Source organism: Protopterus annectens, chromosome 6.part0 (genome assembly GCF_019279795.1).
Source record: "Protopterus annectens isolate FY-2018-M chromosome 6.part0, PAN1.0, whole genome shotgun sequence".
Classification (NCBI taxonomy): domain Eukaryota; kingdom Metazoa; phylum Chordata; order Ceratodontiformes; family Protopteridae; genus Protopterus; species Protopterus annectens.
In genome coordinates, this window is record NC_056737.1 from 1,300,034,928 (window position 1) to 1,300,049,639 (window position 14,712).

The 14,712-nt window shown below is 46.2% G+C and overlaps 1 protein-coding gene across 1 annotated transcript in view; it reads left to right on the top strand.

Moving 5' to 3' along the window:
* The window catches only part of EPC2 (enhancer of polycomb homolog 2), a 3,037,718-nt gene that overhangs the window by 1,835,935 nt on the left and 1,187,071 nt on the right, over nt 1-14,712 (top strand). The window lies entirely within an intron of this gene.

Below are 14,712 nucleotides of genomic sequence, written 5' to 3' on the forward strand. Positions count from 1 at the left end.
TTTAGCACTGCCAAGTTGTTGGCAATGCATTCAAAAAACCATTCAACACTTAGAGGTACTTGGTGGGCTCAGGAATGTCTGGGCTGCAGGGACTCTCAAAAGCCAGAGTCAGTGGGGGCTCCGAAACAACCTCGGAACAGGGACTCCCTGTGACTCGCTAAATGGAAAGTGGATGCAAGACCACAAAGCCTGCCGTACTTGGGAGGGGACAGCATATATCAACTGATAGGAGACAAGTGGCCCCGCAGACCATTAATGGCTTTCAACAACGTTTCATCCAGGGTGAGTGTTCAGTTCAGTTTGCCACAAATGGCAAGGTTATAGTTCGTAACAATTAAAGGGGAACACATTCTTATCCAACACACGAGGCAGGGTTTATCAACAGAAGGCTAAGCTTGCAACTAACTCTTCATATAAGGTTGAAGCAAATTTATTGTGACTGGCTTAGATGTTGTAAGCACAACTACAGGCAAAGGGCTCACATTCTGCCGAGAATCCTCATGTATGCAATTAATTGACAGTGTCATGGATGGACTAAGCACGAGAAAACTTCTGGATGTGTTTCAAGCCAAAAGCTGCCACAGGGGAAACTCGGCCAGTTTCATCACACTTCTTGGAAAGTGGAAACCTCTGGCCAGTATTGTACAAGCTTTTCTTCACATGGCAACTGTCTCTCTGATGCTGCTCTTCTTTAATTTTTGTAACCTTCAGCACGCTGCCTCGGTCTCCTCTCTTCTTCTGGCTCAGGAAAGATAAGGTCAGACAAGACAGGCCACTGTTCAGATTGAAGGTAGCAGAAGCCTCAGCGCTACCTCCACTTCCCTCATCTATTTAGTGATGTTATTTTGGTCTGTCTCCTCACCATCAGCACTTCACTCTCTTCATCCCTCTCACCTAGCATATCAAGTGTCCTCTCTAACAGCCTTTCATCTAACAGCTCACAAACTCTGTTGATCTCAAGCTTCAACAAGTTCCCTAGTACCAAGGAGAGATGATTATGGCAGCTAAAAATGGACAGTATTTCCAGAAAAGGAGTCTGATTTAAGGAAAAAGCAGGTTTTGTTTTGGGAAACAGTAGTGCAAGAAAGTATTTGAGTTTTTAGGTTATTGGACAAGTGTTTCTCCTCAATATCTTTTTGAGTTATTGGACAAAGGTTTCGTTTTTCTTCCATAAATATCTTACTGGTTTGCAAACATTTTTCATGATTGTTGTTCACCATGTTTCTTAGACCTTGTTCTCCTATAAGCAAGCACGTAAAGCTCTAGATCAAAGAATTTCAATTTTGCAATTTGGAAAACTTACTCTAGGGAAAATTAGGCCTCATTCTACTTAACTTACCTAAATACTTGAAGCTGAAATATTTACCTTTGAGGATTACCTTTCTGCTGAATGGCTATGCTTGAGTTTGGAGCCCTTATGGAAGTTGGGTGTTTGATTTTTTTGAAGGAATTAGAATTACATCATTACGTTACTAATCCTGATAGTATGCCTGAGGTTCCCTTCCTACCTGCCTAAGGTTCCTTCTACTATTCGTGCTTTTTTGGCACGGGCTTCAAAACTATAGGGAAAGATTTTACACACTTTAGAAGAAGAAAACAAAGGGCACTTATTTAAGCAGGACTAAGGATTTTATTATTATTTCAGGACAGTTGTTTTGTTTCTTCAGCTTCACGGAGTTGTTGTTTCTTTTGCTGTATCAAAGACAAACCTGTTTCTTCAAAACAAACTATTTCTAGGTTGCATTTTGTTATTCCCATCTTGGCAAGTTTATATCCAGCTCATTGCATTCCTCATCATTCTAGGGGCTATTCCATTCCCACTGGGATTACTTCCACTCCACCAACTAAGGGGGTGGCAATCAGCAGCTACTTGGGAGTGCACCATACTTGGTCTAAGCATTATACTCTAAGCATTATCACCTTCCTTATATACTGAAAGGCTCTGGCTGGTTTTTCTAGGGCTGTGTTTGCCACAGCTGTCTCAGCTCCTGCTTGTTTATGATTTTACAGCCTCCCTTACTCTCTGCTTTGGGCCAAGGACTGCAGCAGGACTGCAGCAATGGGGACCTAAGAACATTGTACCAGTTTGTACCTACCATAAATGTAGATGTTCCATGCTAGAGTCTTGCTCCCCTCCAATACCTTCCCTCTCCTTTCCTGTGTCCTGTGGTGGTTGTGTAGGTGAGGTTACATGCTTATTTTTATTGTATATATTGTATATATATTGTGGCTTTTGGTGCAGGTATTTTGGGTCTTGTCTTTCTTTTTTTTCTGGATCTGAGGGGGGCAAAAAGATTGAGGATATGGCGCCGGGTCATGCGATGGCCCGTTGACGCACTGACGCCGACGCCCTGCGCCCGGACCGACCTCAGCCTTAATACCTGGGTGGGGGGCCGACTGGACGCGGACTATACCCAATAGTAAGGACTGCAGCAATGGGGATCCTCGAACATCTACATTTATGGTAGGTACAAAACTGTACTTTTCCCTCAGGACCAAGCCTTCCTTTATGCCAAAGGTGGTGTCTAGTGTGGCCCTTAATCAGTCCATTCATTTGCCTACCTTTTTCCCCCGAATCCACAAAACAAAGAACGATGAATACTGCACTCTTTGGACCTGCACAGACAACTTGGATTTTATTTGGACAGGACTAAAGCTCTCAGAAAATCTGAACAGCTGCTAGTTGGCTTTGCTGCAAGGGCAGAGGAGAAGGCCATTTCAAAGCAAACCATTTCTAAGTGGATAGCCCACTGTATTCATTTCTGCTATAAGCACCATGGAAAACCTACCCCACAGGGGATAAGATCACATTCCACCAGGACTTCATTTACCTCTACAGCCTTTCTCAGAGGTGTCCCTACCAGGGACCTCCTAGAAGCTAAAATAAATGAAGAAATACCAAACCAAAAGGCTAAAATCCAGGAACTTTAATAGATGTATCCAAAAGAGTGGTAAGCACTTTCACGGTGACCACACCACTTCATCAGGCAACATTAACTAAGAAATACAAGTATTTTATACAAAGTGTGACCAGTAAAAAGCCCTTGATTATGATGTCATCAAAAAGTTACAACATTTTTAAAAGAACACAAACTGCAGAAAACACATTCATATATCAGAATTGCAAAAGTTGTTCAGCCTGTAAATTTATTTTTACCTGTCTGTCATACACACACCCAGTTTTAAGATTCACTATTAATGTTGATTTTTATGCTGACTGCAAAACGTGTAACCTTGTATATTTTTCTTTCTGTCAACTATGTCATGCATTTTATGTTAGCAAGACAAATGGACCCTTTAAGGATAGGATCCTTGAATATCAGAGAGACATAAAGAATAAAAAAGATAGTAATGCCTTAGCAGCACATATTATGAGCCATGGTACCACACACTCATTTAGGTTCTTTGTATTGCAAGTTTTAGACACTAATTTAAGAGGAGGTGATTTTAAAAACCACACTATAAAACAGAAATGGATTTTATTGTTGAATGCAGAAAAAACACCTGGTCTAAATGTTTTTTTTTTTTCACTAAAACCCTTCCTGAAAGAACGTAGACTTGGACATATGTTTTATCTTTATATATATTTTTAGAAGTGCAGTATGCTTGCATACATTTTAATAGCTGTTTTTATTCATGATATATGAATGTGTTTTCTGCAGTACGTGTTCTTTTAAAAATGTTGTAAGTTTTTGATATCATAATTAAGGTCTTTTTATTGGTCAGCCTTTGTATAAAAGACTTGTATTTCTTAGTTAATGTTGTCTGATGAAGCATTGTGGTCACCGTGAAAGCGCTTACCACTCTTTTGGATACATCTATTAAAGTTCCTGGATTTTAGCCTGGTGGTTTGGTATTTCTTCATTTATTTTATTCTTATTTTTGTCTTACCAATCTTTATCCTGCTGCCATATATATTTTTTACTCTGCACATCCTAGAAGCTGCTACCTGGAGCTCTGTACATACCTTCACCAAGCATTACCACATGCCTGTTTTTTCTAAATCCAGAGCTGGTTTTGCCACTGCAGTCCTGCAGGGCTTAGTAGCTGGCCCTGATGCTATCTAACTTCCTCCTCCCTTCCTTAGCTTTGGGAATCAACCCAAATGTGATGACTGCAACAGTGAAACTTGAAGAACATAGTACAGTTGTGTACACTTACCATAAATGTAGATGTTCAAGTGTATTCACTGTTACAGTCCTGGTTACACTCCCTCCAGCCCCCTGACTTCTCTTGGCTCTACCTTTCCTTCTTTTTTGTGTATTTAAGCTTTCTGGTGTATTTGCTTTTTGTTGGAGGGTACCATAACATATAAATGTTAGGTTGTCTATCTCGCCTTCATTCTTGCTGGTTAGGCTCCGACTCTGCCATCTACTAAAGCTCAAGAGCTATTTACTGGCTCGAGGCCTCCCCATATCCCACAATGCTGGGCGCTAGATACCCAGATCTCATTTGCCGCTTCAGCTACGATGTTGCGGTTTTACTGGCTCAGGTCGTATTATTCCTTTTTTTGTATTATTAGCTAAAAATTTTACCTTGTATTTTTAGTATATGTAGATAGTCTTCCCTTTTAGTGTAGTTAGACCCGTGTATCCTCTAGTTTATCCCACCTAGGAAACTCGTTTTTTGTTAGTTTCTTCCCTCCCCCCCCCTTTGTTTCTTCTCTTTAGTGGATAACCCCACCCCTTTGGTACTTAATAGGAGTAGTGTTTAGCCTTATAGTATTTGTATATTTTTATTAAGGATAGTTGTTGTTGTTAAGTGTGGTGATAGTTTTTTGTAGTTATTATTGTTAGCTTAACTAGTGCGGGTGTGTGAGTGTTTTTGTGTGCTTGTTTAAGCACTAGTTTAATTTTTCTCTCTTTAGTATCCCCTTGTCAGTATGTCCAATGATACTAAAGTTTCAGGCTTCACGAAGTGTGACTCGTGCTGTCAGAAGATGTCTCTGACAGACTGTCACACTTCTTGTGTGTATTGCTTGGGTTCCCTACACCTGCAGGACTCCTGCTCGGTCTGTCACGCCTTCAGCCCGAGAGTCCTGCAGGAGCGTAGGAACAAGCTTATTTTGAGAGGTTTACTTAAGCCAGAGGGATCCCCGGCGAAGCCTTAGTCGGGGAAATCCTCAAAGCCCGCCAAACAGTCGTCTCCCAGTTCGGAGCCGTCGCCGGGCGGAGCATCTTCCTCCTCTTCGGTTCCGGCTGGAGCCGACATCTCTAGACCTCAATCTGCTCCCACTTTAGTGTTGGAACCATCTTTGGGCCGAAAACTTTCTAGGTCCCCTTCCCTAGAATCGGTTCATTCGGCTCCGAGGTCACCATTGCTTCAGTCTGAACTAAGCCATAGGTCCCACTCCTCTCGGTCCTCCAGGCTATCTGATCATGACTTGGAGAGGGTGGTCAGTAGACTCCTTAAATCACAGGCCCTGGCCCAAATGTTAACCAGCCCTTCTCAACAGACTGTGGCTGTCCCAGTGTCTTCAGCAATTCCTCCTCTGACTCCCCCTTTGCGTTCGGAGCTGGAGCTGGTTGGGGCTCGAATCTTGGAAACGTCGGAGCCGATACCACACCTTTCGGCTCCTACATCTGCTCCGATCTCTTCATTGGTTCCTTCCTTGGAGGGATCTGGGTGCCGGGACTCCCTCGTCGGCTCCGAGGGGGTGAGTGGCATCAGACCCTTGTCCGACCCCGTTCTCCCTCTCGGGGCTTTGGCGCAGGTGAGCTTGGCCCCATCGGCCTCGGAGCCATCCCTCTCGGTGCCGGGAGGGGTTCACGTCTCCTTGGAGCGGGGACCTTCTACTCTGCCTGATAGGGGTGCCTTCGAGGTCATGAGGAGCGTGCTGACTCCTGAGTCGGCTCCTCGATCGGCCCCTTCGGCTCCCCCCCACGGTGCCTGCATCAGTCTCTGCCCTCCCTCCTGACCCCAAGCATGGAGAACAGACGCTCCAGGTCGCCCTATTGGGCGTATCTTCCTCTTCCGAGGCCTCCCCTGATCTTTCAGAGGAGCCCCCTCAGAAGAGAAAATGTAAGAGGAAACGTGTCGACTCCCCCGAGTCAGTCACGTCTGATACTGACTTGGAGGATTCGGAAGGGTCCCCAAGATCCCCCTCTGAGGATGTCTCTTTTTCAGACATCCTAGAGATCCTTAAGCAGAGGGGGAACTGGACTGCCCTTAACCCTTCCGAGGACGAGTCGGTATACCTGGACGTGTTTGGTTCTCGCCCTTCCACCTCCTGGGTGTCTCCACCCTTCGACCCGCTCATGGAAGTAGTGGCTCGAAGGGGGTGGTCAGCCCCGGACGCAGTGGAACCAACTCCCCGTATGCCCACTAAGTTCATTACAGCCCCACCCAACAAACAATTTTTGACAAAAGGTGTCCCCGTTGATGCCATGGTGGTGGCAGCAGCCACGAAGAAGGAGTTGGCTGACCCTTCGGTGCCTGTCCATCCACCTAATAAAGAGTCTAGGACAATGGACAGGTACGGGAAGCGGATGTTTTCCTCAGCGACTTTTTCCATGCGGTTGCTGAATTATCTGTGCCACTTCACCCGCCTACAAAGGGATCTTCTCAAGGAAATGGGTGATATCCTTCAGGATTCAGCAGCTGCGGGGGCTCAAGATAAGATTAACTCCCAGCTGGAGACCCTTAACTCAAGTCATCAACTCCTCCATGCGGCTCATTTCTTATGCAGCTGATGGGGCGAATAGGGCCGCAGGTACAGGCGTGGCTTTGAGAAGACATGCCTGGATGTGGTTAGGTAACTTTGCTGACCCCTTTAAGGCGTCCTTCACCAATACCCCCTTCGATGATTCGGCTCTGTTTGGACCACAGGTGAAGGATACCCTTACCAGGTGTGAGCAGGAAGGCAAGACTCTCTCTGCCGTGGGAGTCCGTTTTTCTACTCCCTCTAGACCATACCCTAATGGTCAGAAGAGTGGGAAAATGTGGTTTCGGAAACCCCAGGGAGTCGTGCCTGACACACGTGGTGAGTTTCCCTCCAGGGACAGGGGGGGGAACAATAATAGACGCCCCCCGAGGGGGTCCGCAAAATCAGGGTAGCAGAGAATCTTTCTCTGACAAACCCTTTCAGCACCCCTGAGGGGCTGCCTGACTGTCAACCTTCGGAGGCAATCGGGGGAAGATTGTCACTGTACCCAGAAGCCTGGCAACTCCTCACACAAGACAAATGGGTACGGTCCATCATATCCGAGGGTTACAAAATCCCCTTTGTCCACACCCCTGTACAAACAACCAAGTCCCTTCCAGATGTTCCACCCGGTCTAAGGGAACAAGCAGTGCCAGAAATTTCAAAACTGCTAGAAAAAAGGGCCATCCAGCCAGTCCCAGCAGACCAGCAAGAATCCGGAATTTACTCCAAGTTCTTTTTGGTACCAAAAAAGACAGGGGACTGGAGACCCATTTTGAATCTCAGCAGGTTAAACAAATCTGTTCAAAGAACAAAGTTCCGGATGGTCACGCTTCAGTCCATTTTACCTTTTTTGGGTCAGGACAATTGGATGTGCTCCATAGACCTTCAGGATGCGTACTACCATATCAAAATGGACAGGCGCTCCAGAAGGTTTCTCCGCTTCAGGCTGGGAGCCAGTCAATATCAATTCTGAGCCCTGCCTTTTGGTCTCACCACAGCCCCCAGGGTGTTCACCAAATGCATGGCAGTGGTTATGGCTCACCTGAGACAGTGAGCATTCCAGTTGTTTCCATTATCTAGACGACTGGCTCCTTACTGCTTCCACCGGGCATCAGCTACTGCGAGCCAAGGATTATACCATCCAAACTTGCTCCGAGCTAGGTATCTCAATACATTTCGAAAAATCTTCATTGTCGCCTTGTCAGTCTATAACCTTTATAGGCACAAGATTAAATGCAAAAGATCTGTCCGCAAAACTTCCTCTAGACAGAGTTAGACATTCGCGGGCATGTGCAGGTCTTACTACAGTGCAAGAGGATTCAGGCCAGATTTGTACTAAAAACGCTGGGTCTCATGGCAGCAGCAATCATACTAGATCCCCTGGCTCGTTTTCACATGCGGATTCTTCAGTGGATGCTTTTACCCAGTGGTCCTTTCAGCAACTGCCGATGTCTCATAAGATAATCACTCAATCATGCAAAGGCCACCTGGCTTGGTGGATGGTCTCCCCTCTAGTACTCCAGGGCAGACCGTTTGTTCTTCCTCCTCCTGTTGTCACAGTGACCACGGATGCCTCCCTGATCGGGGGGGGGGGGGGGGACATTTTCAGGGCAGGACTGTCCAGGGCACTTGGCAACCTCTAGAGTACCACCTGCACATAAATGTCTTGGAGATGAGAGCGGTGCTTTTAGCGTTGCAAGCTCTTCAGGACTCTCTACCCACAGGGACTATTGCAATTCAAACAGACAATATGTCTGTAGTGTGGTACATCAACAAGCAGGGCGGAACCAAGTCCTATCCCTTATGTCGAGAAGCACTCAGACTCTGGCAGTGGGCAATCTCCTCTCAATGGTTTCTGATAGCAACGCACATCCCCGGGAAGTCCAACGTCATAGCGGACAGGCAAAGCAGTGCTATTCTCATGCCTCACGAGTGGTCTCTCAGTCAGTCAGTAGCGGACAAAATTTTCCGCAGATGGGGTCATCCTTGCTGTGACCTTTTCGCAATTCCTCTCAACAGCAAGTGCGACGATTTCTTCACTCTCTTCCCCCTTTCCGGCCACTCCCCCAGAGATGCTCTAGTTCACGATTGGCCCCGGGGTCTTCTGGTATGCATTCCCACCTTTTCCCCTAATTCCCAAGCTAATTCAGAAGGCGACCGCATTGGGATCCAGGATGATCCTCATTGCCCCTTACTTGCCTCGACAAATTTGGTTCCCATTCCTGCATCGTCACCTGCTGGAACCTTGGAATCTGGACCCAGTACCAGATCTCTTGGTCCATCAGTCGGGTGGGCTGCACCGATCCCTTCAGTCTCTCAACCTCACGGCTTGGTTGCTCCACTTCCGACCTTAGCCAGGCTTCCACATATTTCTCAGCCGGTACGTGAAATCATCCTTTCTTCACACAAATCTACCACCAGGAAGACTTATGCTAGTAAGTGGAAACGTTTCTCTTTCTGGGCAGAGGCTAGTAATATAGATCCCTTTACAGCCCCTGTCCATCACGTTCTAGATTTTTTAGCAGAACTTTTTCAAGCTGGCTCCTCGTCTGCCACCATTAGGGTCCAATTAGCTGCTATTGCAAATTTCCACGCTGGCCTGTCAGAAACCAGCATCATGTCCCACAAACTTTGCAAGACCTTTCTTAAAGGGACTATTTTGCTTAGGCCCCCGGTCAGAGATCCCCCGCCTCCGTGGATTTAAACTTGATATTAGCTTTCTTGATTCTTCCCCCTTTTGAACCTGCGGCTTCCTGTTCCTTAAAATTACTCTCCTGGAAGACTCTCTTTTTAGTAGCCATCACCTCAGCTAGGAGAGTTTCGGAACTTCAAGCCCTCTGTATTCGTCCTCCTTACCTTGTGTTTCATAAGGATAGAGTTTCAGTCAGGACTAATCCTTCGTTTCTGCCCAAGATACCTTCCGAAACAAACCTGAATCAGGCTATTGATCTTACCTGTCTTTTTTCCTAACTATTCGAACAAAGCTGAACAAAAGTTACACCAATTGGACGTTCATAGGCAATTACGTTTTTATTTGGATAGGACTAAGCAATCAAGAAAATCAGACCAACTCTTCCTGTCCTATGCTGAGGGCAAACAGGGACTGCCAGTTTCTAAAGTAACCTTATCCAGGTGGTTGTCCTCTATTATTACTTTGATTTATCAGCTGAGACATAAAGAACTCCCTACTAAACCTAAAGGTCATTCCACCAGAGCATTAGCTACTTCGGTAGCTTTTCAAGCAAGACTACCTATGGAATCTATTTGTGCTGCAGCCACATGGGCCACTCCTCATACTTTCATTTCACATTATAAGTTGGATATGGCCTCTAGGAGTAGAGCTGATTTTGGTTCCACTGTGCTCAAGAGTCTGTTCCGATGAGCCAGCCAGGACTAAGGTGCTAGGGACGCTGTCCCAACCAGCAAGAATGAGGGCGAGATAGACAACTTAACATTAAGAAGTTATGTACCTACCATAACATTCCATGTTAGTTGTCTTCTTCTCTCCTTCTTTCTTGCATCCCACCCTCCATCCCCGTAGCCTGGACAGACCAAGAGTCGTCCCTTTTTGAGGCCTTCTTCCTCTGGCTAATTCTTGTCTGGGTTTCGTCCTTCCTCTGTTTTACTACTGTAGGTAAACCTTGTAGTTTGCACAGGTGTCCTTGAAATTTTTCTATGGTGTTAGCTCTGCCAAAACGAGATCTGGGTATCTAGCGCCAAGCATTGTGGGATATGGGGAGGCCTCGAGCCAGTAAATAGCTCTCCAGCTTTAGTAGATGGCTGAGTCGGAGCCGATCCCAACCAGCAAGAAAGAAGGCGAGAAGAAGACAACTAACATGGAACGTTATGGTAGGTACATAACTTCTTATTGCTTCCCATTGTGGGAGCACCTGACATCTGGAGAAAGAAAAACTGATGTAATGGTGTCGGTTGCAGGTTTTATACCCCTGACGACCCAACGTCATGGAAGAAGAGACAGCACTTGAAACAGGAATCCAAGATTCTGGTATTCAGGCCGGCTGAGGGCTACCTGCAGGCAGATAACCCAAATGTGATGACTGCAACAGTGAATACACTCGAACATCTACATTTATGGTAAGTGTATACAACTGTACTTTTCAGGTCAGGATCTATGCATTATCAGTTCTCTGCACTTCCCTTTGGCTTATCTACTGCTCCCAGAGTTTTCACAAAATGCCTGGTTCCAGCCATTGCCTATTGCAGACAGAAAAATATTCAACTTTACCCCTACTTGGACGATTGACTGATTCAGGCAGACAGTCAGGAAAAGCTGTTGCAGCACCTGACATTTGTAAAGGACCTTCTATCCTCCCTGGGGTACACTATCAACGAAAAGAAATCCAAACTAGTCCCCAGTCAAAAAACTGTATTCCTGGGAGCAAGCTTGGACAGAGCATCCCAGATGGCATTCCTTACTTCAGAAAAACAAGCCTATCTGACAGGCTACTTCTCTCAAGTGGCCACCAGAACCCAGCTATCTTCAAGGAAAATCCTGGAAGCTCTAGGGTTCATGGCCTCCTGCATTCTAGTAATTCCATATGCCAGACTGCATATGAGGAAATTTCAGTGGTACTTAAAAAGTCTTTGGTGCCAGCATTCTCAGGACTTGGAAACTATCATACTTGTGATACCTTGTCTAAGGAAAGAGTTTCTTTGGTGGGCAGCAGCATGAAACCACAACAAGGGGCTTCCCGTTACACAACCCCACTCCACCCAGACCCTAACCACAGGTGCATCAGACTATGCGTGGGTGCACATCTGGACGTCAGGTGCATTCATGCCCACTGGAGCCCAAATAAAATTCATCTGCACATCAACCAAAAAGAGATGCTAGCTGTTCATTACGCTCTGACAGCTTTCAGATCCCTACTCTCTCTCCAGGGCCTCTACTAATCAAAACAGAGCACCACAGTGATATGGTACATCAACAAGCATGGAGGAACCCACTCTTACCAACTCTGCAGGCTAGCCATGACCCTGTCGAACATGGCCTCAACCATGCATATTCACCTGCAAGCTCAATTTCTGCCAGGCAACCAAAACTCTTTGGCAGACAACTTAAGCAGAAATCTCCTAGACCCACACAAGTGTCAATTAAACCACAACACCTTCAGCCTTGTGACTCAGAAATGGGGTACCCCGAACATGGACCTATTTGCCCCCCTCCCTACAACCACCAGCTCAGCAAATTCTGCACCAGGGAACCTCACAGCAAGGTCTGGAAAATGGATGCCCTATCCTTCCAATGGGCAAACCTCTCAATCTATACATTTCCCTCTCTACCTCTTCTTACAAAAGTATTACTTAAGATAAGGGAGAAAAGACCAAGGGCAATCCTGATGGCCCCAGACTGGCCACGCCAACACTGGTACCCACTACTGTGCAGTCTGTTACCGTTGCCTCCATGGCCCCTCCTCCAGATTCCAACTGTCTTGATTCAGCAGGAGGAACAGTTCTTGCATCCGCATTTACAGACCCTGAACCTGGCAGCCTGGCTTATTCTTTGACTTCTCCTCCAGTGGCCAGCCTAAGCAAGCAGGTACTGGATGTCATACGTGAAGCCAGACGACCCAGTACAAGAAAATCCTATGCTGACAAGTGGAAAAGGTATTGTTCCTGGATCCACACTAAAGGAGTGGATCCAGCACAGCCCTCCTTTCCTCTCATCCTGGATTACCTAACAGACCTATTCCACAGGGGCCTGTTCTTCTCTTCCATTAAAATCCATGCCTCTGCCATCTCTGCTCATTACAGCACTGAGCCAATTCTCTTCTCACACCCTCTCATCAAGCAGTTCCTGAGAGGGGCTAACAACTTAAGGCCCCCAAGAAGAGCCCCTACCCCTGCTTGGGACCTTAACTTTGTGTTGGAAAAGCTCACCCTACCTCCTCTCTGAGCCTGCAGCATCAGCAGAATTAAAATTCCTGTCTTGGAAAACGGACTTGCTTCTGGCCATCACTTCAGCTAGAAGAGTGTCTGAGCTACAAGCACTTATGGCTGTGGAACCCTACATTATTTTTCATGCTGACAGGGTCTCCCTCAGGACTAACCCAACTTTCATGCCTAAAGTGGTGTTCAGTGTGGCTCTCAACCAGTCTATCCATTTGCCCACTTTTTTCCCTAATCCTCAAAATAAGGGCGGAAGGATCCTGCACGCTTTAGATGTGCACAGACAGCTCAGATTCTACCTTGATAGGACTAAGGCCTTTAGAAAATCTGACCAGTTACTAGTCAGCTTTGCACCAGGGGCGGAGGCCGCAAGGCCATATCAAAACAAACCATCTCCAAATGGATAGCACACTGTATCCATTTCTGTTACAAACACCATGGGAAACCACCCCCTCAGTGGGTCAGAACGCATTCCACTAGGGCAACTTCAACCTCTACAGCCTTTCTCAGAGGATTCCCTACCAGGGACATTCTGGAAGCTGCAACTTGGAGTTCTGTTCATACCTTCACCAAGTATTACCACCTGCCTATGTTTTCCAAATCCAGGGCAGCCTTTGCAACTGCAGTCCTGCAGGGCATACTAGCCAGCCCCAACTCTTTTTGACTGCCCCCACACATTCTTCAGCTTTGGGAATCAACCCAAGTGTGTTGACTGCAACATTGGAACACGAAGAACATAGTACAGTTATGTACACTTACCATAAATGTAGATGTTCGAATGTATTCACTGTTGCAGTCCTGGTTTCCCACCCTCCAGCCCCCTTGTCTCTCTCTCTCTCTCTCTTCCTCACTCCTCACAGGGCTGTTGGTATTTACTTTTTACTGGTGGTGTTTTTCCACCATAACTTAACTCCCTATTTGGGGGCTTCTGACATTTGGGCTAGAAAAACTGATGTCATGGCGTCTGCTACCTGATTTTATACCACTGACGACCTGACGTCAGAACTGAAGCAACAGCAACAGACGCAAAAATACTAAGCCTCTAGTATTTGGGTCAGCTGAGGGCTACCCCTGGTAGGATAACCCTAGTGTGATGACTGCAACAGTAAATACACTCTTAACATCTACATTTATGGTAAATGTACACAAATATACTTTTTGTTTAGGTGAAGGCCACAACCATGCATCTTGTGACATATGCAATTCTTTAATGCCAAAAAACGCTGTGCAGCCACCTGGCTGCCTTAAAACTTTACTTAGAAAACCAGTGACTCTGGTGTTTGGCATTAGGCATGGAGGGTGGGGTAGGTATCTCCGAGGAGTCGATGGAAGAAGGCCAAAAAAGTTAAGCCTGATGCCCATGCTGCAGCTCAGAAGTCCAGTGAGACTCTCAAGGCAGATGTTAGCTCAGGGTCCCATCGGACATTGATTTCACAGCTAGAACCGGGAACCATGGCAGAAGCCAGTTCAGCGGAAACTCGGAGAACATCTGCTGAGGTTAATCAGCCATCAGCTCCTGATGGCAAGGGGGGAACCACAGCTCTTGGTATCGGGGGGGGGTATATTCCTGCCTTTACATCCACCCAGGCGTCTGCTTTAAAACCTGCGCATCCCTCTACTGTTAAGAGGAAGCAAAAATTAAAACACAGAGAAATAGAACCAGCTCTTGGATGGGAAGCCATTTCCCAAAATCTTTTCAGAGCTTTCCAGGCCCTTCAGTCTCCAGTGCCCCAACCAGTCCTTATACCTGTGCAGGCCTAAGAGGAATTGGTGGAAGAGCTCTCCTCATCTGATGAATCACTTACTGTTCCCAAATTGAATCTCCCAAGAACTTCATTACTCCTGAGGAGGAGGAGGAGGACACTATTAGCTTGGAATCTCCAGGGGAAGATTTCTCCTTTCGGGACACCATTTCTCTTATGGGAGAACATTTCAAACAGCAGGCCTCAGATGTTTCAGAAACTAAAAAGAGGTATTTTGAACTACTGCAGATGGAGTTTTTTGTTTTGTCAAGGGGCTGAAGACTACTAAAAAAATTGTAAAATCTGCCAGTCTTTTGTTCCTAAAACCCTACAATCGAAATTTTCCTCTAATTACCTATTTAGAGACCCAACATGTAAAGTACATCATGCAAAGTAAGATTGTGGAACCCTGGG